The following is a 9,375-nucleotide window of genomic DNA, read 5'->3' as shown; positions in this document are numbered from 1 at the left end:
CAGGTGTGTCTGTGCTGGTTCAGGGTGTCCTTGGAATCATGGAATCCTTCAGGTTGGAGGAGCCCTGTGAGATCTCGGTGCCCAACCGTTCCCCAGTGCTGCAGGGTTTTAGTGGAAAAACTATGAATATACATTTTATTTTGATATCATTCTAAATATGGAAATATATATTCAATGTATACAGGTGTATATATAAAAATATAAAATAGAAATAAAAATAAGTATTAGGAAGAGATAGACTACAAATAACACCATACATCAATCTACATTTTAAATATAAATTTGAATATAAATGCAAAAAATAGAGATAAATTTAAACAGAGTTTAAATAAAGGGCCTTTAAAAAAGAGTTTTACTTGGATAGAGGCAGGGGTTTATTTTAAGCAATATAAAACTTTTAGAAATAAAAATCTAACTATAGAAATATGTAAGCAATGTATAAAAATATAAAATGTAATAAAATAGAACAGGAATAAATGTAAGAAATAATAAAAATACAATTATACATCAATATCCATTACAAATCCGAATGTGAATATAAATATGAAAAATACAAAAATTAAGCCTATTGAAATGCAGTTTAAGAGGAAAGCTTTTTTCTTTCGGTTCCTGTGGGGTCAGAGGCAGGTTTTTGTTCCGTTCTTTCCCGCGCGGATGCTTTGGGGCATTCGCTGCTGACGGCGCAGTGCTGCCGCCTTGTGGACACAGGGCGGTACTGCAGCCCCGCCGCCCGCGGCCGCCCTCTTGGGAATAGCGAGGCGCGGACTCGCTTGACCTTCTCGAGAGAGCGCAAAAAAAAGGACGCGAACATCCAGGAGCCGTGTCTGTCGGCTGCTCTGCTTGACCACCACCCTGACGCCGGCGTGGCCCGGCGGGATTTTCGGCGGCGGTTCCAGTGCCGTGCACACGGGCTGTGCGCTCAGTGGCTCCGCGGGCGGTCGGATTTCGAGCAGGCGCCGACAGGCATCGGCCGATTCGCCTCTTTCTGCCCGGCTCCTGCAGCGGCCGCCATCCTGGGCGCGGCCCCTGCCTCAGCGCCCGTCCCGTCCCCTCCCGTGCTGTCCCACCGCCTCCCTGCCGTACAGCTAGAAATAAACGAAACCAACGTAGAAATATATATAGGTTAAAAAGAAAGGGCTTTTGGGGCGGGGAGGGCGTTATTTGGTTCGAGGCAGGGTCTTTTAGTTTCTGTGCGGGGTTTTTTGGGCCATTTATTTCTAAGGATTTTTTTCCAAGGAGCTCCATCGCCGCCGCTCTTTTCCGCCCGCCTCCCCTCCGGGCGAGCGGCGCCCCCGGCGGTGGCGGGCGGCAGTGCTGCCGCCTTGTGGACACAGGGCGGTACTGCAGCCCCCAGCCAGCGCCCCGCCCCTCGCCGCTGGGTGCCGGGGCGGGCGGGCGAGGGGCGGGAGCGAGCGGCGGGCGGGGCGGGGTCGGTGAGTGCGGGGCGGGAGCGAGCGGCGGGCGGGGCGGGGTCGGTGAGTGCGGGGCGGGAGCGAGCGGCGGGCGGGGCGGGGTCGGTGAGTGCGGGGCGGGCTGAGGCGGCTCCGCGGCGGCGCCGGACGAGGATGGCGGCGGCGAGCGCGGGCGGGGCCGGTGCCGGCGGGCGGCGGAGGCGCGGTCGCAGCGCTCCCGGGCCGGGGCCGGGCGGTGTCGGGGCAGGGCTGCGCCCCTTTCCCGGCCCCGCGCCCCTCTCCGGACGCCGGGAGCGGCCGCGGGCCGGAAAATGCCGCCGGGGCGGCGGAGCGGGGCCCTGGCTCTGCCCGCCCCTCCTGCCGCCCTCCTTGGAATGGTCTGGGGCACGATGGGGTTACGGAGGTAGGAGTCATTATTTTGTTGTTGTTGATCTAAGCCGGAGCCGCGCCGGTGCGAGCCGTGCGGAGCCGAGCGGAGCTTTGGCCGGGCCGGCGGGCGGGGGAGGCGGCGCGGGCGGGGCCGGTGCCGGCCGGTGCCGCCGCTCCGTCCGCTCCGGGCGCGGGGCTCGGGCGCCGCCGGGGCCCCCCGGGCCCGGTGCCGGCCCCGCCGGGCCGGGGGCAGCGGGCGGGGGTCTGCCGGCGCGGCGCCGCCTCTGCCTGCCGGAGGAGCCGCTTTCCTGCCGGAGCCGGGAGCGCCCGGGGCCGGGAGCGCGGCTCCGCATCTTCCAGCCTCCCTCGCTGCGCTGCTTTTGAGGCGCTCCTGGGGAATTCATTGGGTCCTTTTCTCTTGTTCGGAGTCGGTGTGTGAGAAGGGTCACGGTGTGCTTGTTGGTTGTTACGGTTCTTGGTTCAGGTGCTGTGACAAGGGTTTTCTTGGATTGAGTTTGGTGTTGGGTTTTTTTTTTGTGTGTGTGCAATATGTTGGATTTTTTGTTTTGATTGATTTGATAGGTGCATTCTATATATATCCAAATAAGGGGCTCTGCCTTCCTGCTTTTCCTGTAGTTCTCCTTCCTGGTTTCACCTGGCCTGGAAGGATGGGCATGGCCTGTATTTATCATATGAAAGTGGTGTTACTAAGTCTGTCCTGAAGTTCTGATTACAGACACTCATTTTCTGCCAGAAAACATTTTCTTTTCGTTCTTTTCACCCAGGATGGCTCTTTGTGGTCTCAGACAGTGCTCCCTGGGAGGAAGGGCAGCCTTTGCCTCGCCTGCGCAGCTCAGGTGGATGTGACAGAACTGGTGTGGCCTGACAAGGTATGAGCAGCTGTCTGTGCACTGGAGCGCCTTGAAACCTTTCTCTGTGAGGTTTTGGACACGTTTCTCTTTGGGATTTCTTGTGACACGGCACCCAGGTATCCCTTCCTTTGTATAAAGTCCAGTGGTAAAGAATTGAATGACTGACAGTGGGGCCTGGGATAAAAATGGTTCTGTTAAAATTAGGCTAAGAATTAGGCAATAAAAAAAATGAGCTTCCTTTTAATGTCTGAAATAGTTAGGAATAAAAATGCTGGAAAAGGGCATTTTTATATTTGAATTGGTGTCCCCTCTCATGGATAAAACCCCATAGTGAGCTATCACAGCGGAAGTGTGAAAGCTGGGATCGTTTGACTTCCACAGTGGACTTATGCTCTTTTCCTCCTCTCTTTCAGGACAGGAAAAATCATTAAGCTCCTCCCGTCTTTGCCAGAAGCTTCAGTGTTTAAGCAGCCAAAGCCAAGAGGCTTCAGCACCAGGGGTGTGCACTGGAGGGCTCCTGGTCCTGCCCACGCCGTGGGGTAAGTCAGAGGGACGCAGGGTTCCCCTTTTCCTCTCTGCTGGGATTAACTGCCTCGGGAATGCCATTTCTGACAGCCTGGCCCTACCCCTGTGTGCTGGGAAAGGGCAGCAGGGAAGGGGCAAATGCCAGAGTTCCCTGGGGATGCTGGAGGTGTGGTGTTTGGCTGTGCCCAGGGGGGCAGGCTGGGCATTGTTGTGCACCCAAGGACTGGTCTGGGGCTCGGAGCCCGGGGAGCCGAGCTCTCGGTGCATTCCCAGCTCTGCCAGCTGCTGCAGGGCTGGGTGGCAGCCTCTGCTGGGGCTGGGGCAGGAGCTGCAGGGGAGGGCTGGCAGGATTTGGGAGCAGAGGGAGGAAAATGAGGAACGGTGCTGGCAGTGCCCAGCCTGTGCTGGGGTCAGCGCAGCCGTGCAGGGCGCCGGGATCTGGGTTCAGCTCCAGCTCTCCTGGGGTTCAGGGTGCAGGGGCAGAGGGACTGGGTTTATCTGTGGCTTTCCAGGCCAGCAGGAACAAGGGGAATGTGGGGCCAGAGCTGTGTCCCATCGGGCTGCGCTTCCCTCTGAGCACAGAGTCTGGGCTGAGGTGAGATTGCTGCGAGTGCCCCGTGAGCAATGCAGGGAACTCGGAATTGCATCCGCTGCTGGGAACGCTGCCTGAGCTCTGCTCAGGCTGTGTCTGTGAGGAGTGGGATTTGGGCTGCAGAGCTGCTGCTGGGCACAAAAAAGGGAGTAAATCCTCTCCAGGGATGTACAGTGAAGGACAGTGCTGCAGGGAAGGGGAGTCTTTACAAACTCTATCAGTATTTCTCCCAAAACTGGGAGAAATGGGGTGGAGCAGAGATGGGGCGGTTTGGTTTTGTCTGGGCCGGTTATTCCTTGTGCAATGTTTTAAATCTGTTGTAGGATTTACTCTCCAGTATCTTTCTAACAAAAGCTGACAGAAATTTAGGTTCAGGGTTAGAAGTTGTGTCCATTCCCTGCAAAACCTTTCCCAGGCTGGAGGACTGGGGTGATGGCTGCTCTCCAAAGGTTACCTATGGATGCTGTGTCAGATTTCCCTCAGTGCTGGGCGGGACAGGTGAGGTTTGGATCAGGAATTCTGCAAACAAGGCCTGTGTGATGTTGGTTTCTTGTGTTTTTAAGGGAGCCAGGGCTGGCACAAGGACTCGTGCAGGTGCTGCTCTGGCACTGGAGCTGTTGCCCTGTGGAGCCATTTTAAAGGTGTGATTATGGAACATTTTGGAGGCTGTTTCTGGAATTCCATTTGTAGCTGGATCTTGCTCCGAGTGCAGCAGTCCAGGTGAGGGTTCTGACCTCTCCAGACTTGTGCTCACCTTGGTACAGCCTGGGGCTGGAGCAGTTTTCCAGGGAAGTGGAGATGGCTGAGGACTGGTGCTCTGGGAAGCAGGGACCTGCTGGGATTTGCGTTTGCAAAGCTGACATAAAGTTTGTAAAAGCAGCCCGAAATTCTAATTCCTGCGGTTTCTGGGGAGGAGGTGCAGGTCACCCCGAGAGCGAGATCAGAACTCGTTTGTGGCGAGGAGTCCGAGGTCTGTAGGTGCCACACCTGGAGGAGCTGTGTGCTCAAGGCAGTCCCAGCCCCGGAGGGAGGCTGACGGGCTCTGCTCACGGCTGTCCCCAGCTGTCCCCAGCCCGCTGCTCAGCCCTGGAGCTGCTCTGGATCCGGGCTGTCCGTGCTGGAGCGCCCTGCTCCCCGCAGGGCCCTGCCCTGACCCACGCAGAGAGAGCCCTGCCGGCCAGAGTTTCCTTTTTTCATGTTTTATCACTGTGCAGTTTGCAGGGAAGGGCCGGGGCTGCTCTTGGGCCGGGGGCACTCGGGGCTCAGGCAAACCCAGCCCCGGCGCGTGGGGGTTCACAGAGCGAGCAGCTGCCGGGGCTCAGGAGCGCTCACGGCTCTTTGTTCCGAGGCAGCCGGAATTTCTGACCCCGGCCTTTATTTGGCTTTTCCAGCCCAGCGCCTTCGCTCGGCTCCGCTGCACCGAGGGGACTTTTGCTCAGCGCCTCCTGTCAGAAGGTGCAAACTCTCCGTTCAGCCCACACAGCCCCAGCCCTGCCCTGCCAGCCCTTCCCCATCGTGCCCACGCGGTTTCTCTCTCGCTCAGCCGGGGCAGGCTCTCACTGACAGCCACAGAAACAGAAGGGATTGCCTTTTATTTCATTCTTTTCCTGCTTAATGCCCGCGTCTTGTACTTGCACATCAATCCCAGCTTCTCCCGAGGCTGCAGATCAAATCTTTCAGTGTCTGTGGGAGTTTCTGGTTTTCCCATCCCCACGTCTCCCCTCTCTCTCTGTATTAAAAATAAAAATTATTAATGGATTTGTTAAGCATTTGTCGCATATATTAACATAAAGAAGGTGTCATTATTATTATTATTATTATTATATAATTTAAATGTATAATTTTATTATAAGATTTTAAAATTATTGTGTTAAATTTTATTTATTGTTATATTACTTATTCTTATTTTTGATATTTCTTAAAGTTGTACACTTTTATAAGTAGATTTTGTGTGATTAGATAAATTTATACAATTTATTAAATTTTTATATTTATGTTTGTGTGTTAATAAAAGAAAATTTATTGCTGGTTTTTTGTAAAACTGCGTATTTAATATTTTTATATTTGTTAAAAAGTTATTTAGTGTAAGGGATGTAGAATTAGATTGTTTATTTAGATAATATTTTAATTTATTTAATTATTTTAGTCTTGTTGAAGTAATAGGTGGTATAAAATGTGATCCTACCATTTTTATTTTAAGTTTCAAGGTTTAAAATTACTTTTATATTTTGATTACTACTGATGGATAAATGACTTTTGTTTTAAATTGGTAACTATTTTTATATTAAGAGTTAATAATGTAAGGGCTATTTATATTTGTAATGTTTTTTATTGGTATATTAAGTAAGTAGGTAAAGAATGGATTTTTTTGAGTAGTGCTAGATAAATACAAAGTATTTAAACTTGAAACTTTAGTTAAAGTTACTTAAATGTTTGTTTTAGGTTGGTTAATTGGTAAAGTGATATAATTAAAAGTAAATAAAGTAAATAGAGTAGAAGTATAATATTTGATAGAATTTTATAATTTCTAAGTTATTAAACAAGAATTTTATAATATTGATTTTTATATTTATAAAGAAACTTAAAGTTTCTATATTTTGGTGGGTGTAGTACAAGACATCAGGTTTAAGTTGCAATTCTTGCGTAATCTACATTTGTATTTACATAGTGTAATTTATCTGTGCATTTACATTGGTGTTTTATTTGTGGAGTGGTGAGTGTGTTTTTTGTGTGATCTGGTTTTATGTTCCTTATTGAAATTTAGTTGGGTTTTTGTACTTGTTGAGATACAAGTAAACTTTATGTTTTGATATGAGAAATAAGTATTGTTAAGTTTTGTTTTATAAAATTGTATAGAGACTTGCAAGATAATGGTATAAGTTGTTATAATTTTTCAGTTATAAGCATGAAGAAATATAAGAGTAAAATAATGTATGTAGTAAAGAAGAAATTGATAATAATTAGGAATTACTTAGATAATATCTATAATTAGTAACATACGTGAAATTATATAATTAGTAAGTATTAAAAGATTGTACATTATTTAAGAGTTTATAACAGTTGATAAATATTAAATTAGTAGTAAGTTAAATAATTATCTGTGGATAATGCTATTAAGTTTATTTTAAAAATAAGTTTATTTGTTATATTGATAAACTTAAATTGTTAAGTTAAAATTATTTGAATTTTATTTTTGACGTAGAAAATATTTGGGTTTCTTGTTAATTATTTTATTTAGGTAGAGTTAGGATTAGGTTCTAGTTTAAATTTTAATTGGTGAATGTTACTTAATATATTTTTATATAATGTTTTTAAAAATAGTAGTTAAGAGTAAAAATGTTAGGATTAAAGATTAATTACATTATTTAATAATTGGATTTTTTAGAAGTGTTTTTAGAATAGATTTGAATATAGTAAACTTTTTTTTAAAGATTTGAAAGTGGTTATGGACAGGATTGTGAGTTTGGATTTGGATATTGAGAGTGTGAAGGTGGAGGAAATGTATGAGAGACTGATTACTTAGTGTGAAACTTAGAAAAAGAAATTAATGTTGTAGTTGGGTTTTATATTGAAGTGATTTTGTAGTAATAACTGAGGAAAGTGATCAGATTAACAGTTTGGAGGAGGTTATTAATGAAATATATTTTTTAGTCTTGAAAAATATTTAAAACTATGAGATAACATTAGGTTAAATTATAGAGTTAGTGTAGAGATTAGTTAGAGAGTTAACTTGTTTTAAGAGCTGTATAAGTAGAGAATAAAAAAGTAGGAATTAGAAATTTTTTGTGTTTTTTAGATCATTATATAAAGAGGCAATAAAGTATATGAAAGTTGGTTGTAAATATTATAATTATATTTAATAAATATTGTTTATTATAAAAAATAATATATTTATATTATATAATTAGTATATTAGTAGTAAGTGTTAGAAAAAGTTAGGATAACTTTAAAAATATATATTAAGGAAATAGAGTAAAAATTTTTAAATAGTATCATATTAATAATAATTGCTATTTTTTGGTGTTACTTATAAAAAATAAAAAGAGTAGAGATTGTAATGAAGAACAGAACTTTTGATGAAATTGATGATATAATACACTGTATTGTTTTACTCCTGAATAGGTGTTTGTTAAGTGTTTTCTTTTAGTTGTTTTAATTGGAGTTGTTTAATTTTTTTAAGAAAATTAACCATATACTGCATAGTTTAGAGAAGTGATTTTTAATAAAACTTAGGATAAGTTATATTAAATAACATTTAAATTTACACTGAATGAATTTTGATAGTAAGGAATAATAAATTTAATTTTAATAGATAAAAAGAAACTTAATGTATTTATTTAAATGTATTGACATTTAAGTTTGATTTTATTAACACAACATATTGAATGTTATTATTTATAAATATTGAAGGTTTTTTAAGTCTTTCGGTTTTGGAGAAATTTTAGCTTGTTGAGTTATGATTATTACTTATATCTTTACAAAGTGGTTTTATTTATGGGGAGATATGTTTCTTAGTAAAAGATTTTTATTTATGTTACATTTCAAATGGTACTAATTTGTATAGTGGTTTTTTATATTCAGGATATTGATTAGATTGTTTTATATTTTTTGTGGGCTTTGACAAATATTTATTTATACAGTTAGGCTTTTCTATATTTGAAGTATGTTTTGATGGTTTTTGTTGTTTTTTTAAGAGTTTTTGATTTAGAATTTGAAGAGCATTTGGTGTTTGGAGGAAATAAAGTTGGGGGGTTTTTGGATATGGTTGAGCTGTATTTTTAATGTTACTAAGGACTAGTTTTGGTACGTTATTTTGATTTTTTTTGTTTGGTTATGGGGAGGGTTTCCTGTTAGATGTGGAAGCCTGAGACTGGCACAAGGACTTTTTGTCTAATGCTTGATGAGTCTGTTTTATGGGGAGGAGGTGTTATTTTAAGTTTTATAAAATACACTGAGAATTAGTTAAAATCATGGAAGAAACATTATGGTAATTAAAGGGTGCTATGTTTAAAGAGCTATAAATCTTTTTAAATAGCTGCTTGATGTAAGGTGAGCTTAATCTCCTTTTTCTGCCCCAGAAAGCATCGGGCACGTCCGCATCAATGGCACCACCTCTGCCCACTGCTCCTGTTCCACCTGACCAAAAGCAAGAGCAAAAGTTGGTTGGGCTTTAAGAACTTGAAATAATTTTGAAACAAAATAAATCCCATTTTCCCCTGTGTTTTTTCCTTTCAGGTGCTGCACTCACCTCTGCAGACACGCACTGAGCTCTCGCTGCAGGAACCCGTCAGGCCTCGGTGGCTGTGAGTTCATGTTCTTCTCCCTGGGGAAGAGGAGAAGAATGTGATTAGATAATTAAATAATTAATTAAATAAATAATTGCTGAGGAATCGCAGAAATGTTTTCTGGAGCCTTTCCCCTTTGGTGCCCCTGTGCTGTGTGGGACACGGGCAGAGGAGCCTCGGGCTGGAAAGGGGCAGGAGAAAGGCAAAGGGACCCCCTGGTGTCCCCAGGGCACCGTGGGGACAGAACGGACACTGCGCGGGCATGGGGAGGTGAGGAGTGACAGTCATGGCCAAAATCCCAGCTCACCCCAGGGAAATAA

General features: G+C 44.4%; 1 long non-coding RNA gene across 2 annotated transcripts; it reads left to right on the top strand.

The window, feature by feature from the left end:
- Window positions 1–1,662: 1,662 nt before the first annotated feature.
- Window positions 1,663–9,160, top strand: LOC144246297 (uncharacterized). 2 transcript variants are annotated; one of them, XR_013339967.1, is made up of 5 exons: window positions 1,663–1,815; window positions 2,567–2,671; window positions 3,067–3,192; window positions 4,334–4,490; window positions 5,162–5,798. It is a non-coding gene; the product is annotated as an uncharacterized LOC144246297 (long non-coding RNA). The 2 variants fall into 2 exon arrangements; XR_013339966.1 differs by lacking the exon at window positions 5,162–5,798 and adding an exon at window positions 9,006–9,160 and having other exon boundaries at window positions 1,664–1,815.
- Window positions 9,161–9,375: the final 215 nt, after the last annotated feature.

Source organism: Lonchura striata, chromosome 5 (assembly GCF_046129695.1).
Source record: "Lonchura striata isolate bLonStr1 chromosome 5, bLonStr1.mat, whole genome shotgun sequence".
Taxonomy (NCBI): Eukaryota; Metazoa; Chordata; class Aves; order Passeriformes; family Estrildidae; genus Lonchura; species Lonchura striata.
The sequence above is the reverse complement of the archived record's forward strand: the minus strand, read 5'-3'. Positions and strand labels throughout refer to the sequence as shown.